Below are 3,881 nucleotides of genomic sequence, written 5' to 3'. Positions count from 1 at the left end.
AATTTTTTATTTTTCCAAACTTTATGGAGATTCGAGGCTCATTCTTTTCTAAACTTTCTTTGCACTCTTGGCTACTAATGAGGCCGAAAAAACTCCTCAAATTTAAGTTTTTTTTTTTAAATAATAACCAAGGGCGTTTTTGGGATTTCTTTATTTTTCTAAACTTTATGGAGATTCAAGACTCATTCTTTTCTAAACTTTCTTTGCGCTCTTGGCCACTAATGAGGGTCCAAAAAAACTCCTCAAACTTATGTTTTTTTTTTAAATAATAACCAAGGGCGTTTTTGGGATTTTTTTATTTTTCTAAACTTTATGGAGATTCAAGACTCATTCTTTTCTAAACTTTCTTTGCGCTCTTGGCCACTAATGAGGGTCCAAAAAAACTCCTCAAACTTATGTTTTTTTTTAAAATAATAACCAAGGGCGTTTTGGGGAATTTTTTATTTTTCCAAACTTTATGGAGATTCAAATCTCATTCTTTTCTAAACTTTCTTTGCACTCTTGGCCACTAATGAGGGGCAAAAAAAACTCCTCAAATTTATGTTTTTTTTAAAAAAAATAATAACCAAGGGCGTTTTGGTGAATTTTTTATTTTTCCAAACTTTATGGAGATTCGAGGCTCATTCTTTTCTAAACTTTCTTTGCACTCTTCGCCACTAATGAGGCCGAAAAAACTCCTCAAATTTAAGTTTTTTTTTTAAATAATAACCAAGGGCGTTTTTGGGATTTTTTTATTTTTCTAAATTTTATGAATATTCAAGGCTCATTCTTTTCTAAACTTTCTTTGCACTCTTGGCCACTAATGAGGGTCCAAAAAAACTCCTCAAACTTATTTTTTTTAAAAAAAATAATAACCAAGGGAGTTTTGTGTAATTTTTTATTTTTCCAAACTTTATGGAGATTCGAGGCTCATTCTTTTCTAAACTTTCTTTGCACTCTTAGCTACTAATGAGGCCGAAAAAACTCCTCAAATTTAATATTTTTTTAAATAATAACCAAGGGCGTTTTTGGGATTTTTTTATTTTTCTAAACTTTGTGGAGATTCAAGGCTCATTCTTTTCTAAACTTTCTTTGCGCTCTTGGCCACCAATGAGGGTCCAAAAAAACTCTTCAAACTTATGTTTTTTTTTAAAAATAATAACCAAGGGCGTTTTGGGGAATTTTTTATTTTTTCAAACATTATGGAAATTCATGGCTCATTCTTTTCTAAACTTTCTTTGCACTCTTGGCCACTAATGAGAGCCGATAAAAACTCCTCAAATTTATGTTTTCTTTAAATAATAACCAAGGACGTTTTTGGGAATTTTTTATTTTTCCAAAATTTATGGAGATTCAAGGCTCATTCTTTTCTAAACTTTGTTTGTACTCTTGGCCACTAATGAGAGGCCAAAAAAACTCTTCAAACTTATGTTTTTTTTTTAAATAATAACCATGTGCGTTTTGATGAATTTTTTATTTTTTCAAATAATAACCATGTGCGTTTTGATGAATTTTTTATTTTTTCAAAATTTATGGAGATTCAAGGTGATGAATTTTTTATTTTTTCAAAATTTATGGAGATTCAAGGCTCTGAATTTTTTATTTTTTCAAAATTTATGGAGATTCAAGGCTCATTCTTTTTTATTTTTTCAAAATTTATGGAGATTCAAGGCTCATTCTTTGCACTCTTGGCCACTAATGAGGGCTGAAAAAACTCCTCAAATTTAGGTTTTTTTTAAAAAAATAATAACCAAGGACGTTTTGGAGAATTTTTTTATTTTTCTAAACTTTATGGAGATTCAAGGCTCATTCTTTTCTAAACTTTCTTTGAACTCTTGGCCACTACTAAGGGGCAAAAAAAACTCCTCAAACTTATGTTTTTTTTTTAAATAATAACCAAGGGCGTTTTTGGGATTTTTTTATTTTTCTAAACTTTATGGAGATTCAAGGCTCATTCTTTTCTAAACTTTGTTTGTACTCTTGGCCACTAATGAGAGGCCAAAAAAACTCTTCAAACTTATGTTTTTTTTTAAATAATAACCATGGGCGTTTTGGTGAATTTTTTATTTTTTCAAAATTTATGGAGATTCAAGGCTCATTCTTTGCACTCTTGGCCACTAATGAGGGCCGAAAAAACTCCTCAAATTTAGGTTTTTTTTAAAAAAATAATAACCAAGGACGTTTTGGAGAATTTTTTTATTTTTCTAAACTTTATGGAGATTCAAGGCTCATTCTTTTCTAAACTTTCTGTGCACTCTTGGCCACTAATTAGGGTCCAAAAAAACTCCTCAAACTTATTTTTTTAAAAAAAAATAATAACCAAGGGTGTTTTGTGTAATTTTTTATTTTTCCAAACTTTATGAAGATTCGAGGCTCATTCTTTTCTAAACATTCTTTGCACTCTTGGCCACTAATGAGGCCGAAAAAACTCCTCAAATTTAAGTTTTTTTTTTAAATAATAACCAAGGGCGTTTTTGGGATTTTTTTATTTTTCTAAACTTTATGGAGATTCAAGACTCATTCTTCTCTAAACTTTGTTTGTACTCTTGGCCACTAATGAGAGGCCAAAAAAACTCTTCAAACTTATGTTTTTTTTTTAAATAATAACCAAGGGCGTTTTTGGGATTTTTTTATTTTTCTAAACTTTATGGAGATTCAAGACTCATTCTTCTCTAAACTTTGTTTGTACTCTTGGCCACTAATGAGAGGCCAAAAAAACTCTTCAAACTTATGTTTTTTTTTTAAATAATAACCAAGGGCGTTTTTGGGATTTTTTTATTTTTCTAAACTTTATGGAGATTCAAGACTCATTCTTCTCTAAACTTTGTTTGTACTCTTGGCCACTAATGAGAGGCCAAAAAAACTCTTCAAACTTATGTTTTTTTTTTAAATAATAACCAAGGGCGTTTTTGGGATTTTTTTATTTTTCTAAACTTTATGGAGATTCAAGACTCATTCTTCTCTAAACTTTGTTTGTACTCTTGGCCACTAATGAGAGGCCAAAAAAACTCTTCAAACTTATGTTTTTTTTTTAAATAATAACCATGTGCGTTTTGGTGAATTTTTTATTTTTTCAAAATTTATGGAGATTCAAGGCTCATTCTTTGCACTCTTGGCCACTAATGAGGGCTGAAAAAACTCCTCAAATTTAAGTTTTTTTTTTTAAAAATAATAACCAAGGACGTTTTGGAAAATTTTTTTATTTTTCTAAACTTTATGGAGATTCAAGGCTCATTCTTTTCTAAACTTTCTGTGCACTCTTGGCCACTAATGAGGGTCCAAAATAAACTCATCAAACTTAGGTTTTTTTTTAAATAATAACCAAGGGCGTTTTTGGGATTTTTTTATTTTTCTAAACTTTATGGAGATTCAAGGCTCATTCTTTTCTAAACTTTCTGTGCACTCTTGGCCACTAATGAGGGTCCAAAATAAACTCATCAAACTTAGGTTTTTTTTTAAATAATAACCAAGGGCGTTTTTGGGATTTTTTTATTTTTCTAAACTTTATGGAGATTCAAGGCTCATTCTTTTCTAAACTTTCTGTGCACTCTTGGCCACTAATGAGGGTCCAAAAAAACTCCTCAAACTTATTTTTTTTTAAAAAAATAATAACCAAGGGAGTTTTGTGTAATTTTTTATTTTTCCAAACTTTATGGAGATTCGAGGCTCATTTTTTTCTAAACTTTCTTTGCACTCTTAGCTACTAATGAGGCCGAAAAAACTCCTCAAATTTAAGTTTTTTTTTAAATAATAACCAAGGGCGTTTTTGGGATTTTTTTATTTTTCTAAACTTTATGGAGATTCAAGGCTCATTCTTTTCTAAACTTTCTTTGCGCTCTTAGCCACTAATGAAGGTCCAAAAAAACTCTTCAAACTTATGTTTTTTTTTAAAAATAATAACC

This window comes from Ipomoea triloba, chromosome 8 (assembly GCF_003576645.1).
Source record: "Ipomoea triloba cultivar NCNSP0323 chromosome 8, ASM357664v1".
In the NCBI taxonomy this organism is placed as follows: domain Eukaryota; kingdom Viridiplantae; phylum Streptophyta; class Magnoliopsida; order Solanales; family Convolvulaceae; genus Ipomoea; species Ipomoea triloba.
The sequence above is the reverse complement of the archived record's forward strand: the minus strand, read 5'-3'. Positions refer to the sequence as shown.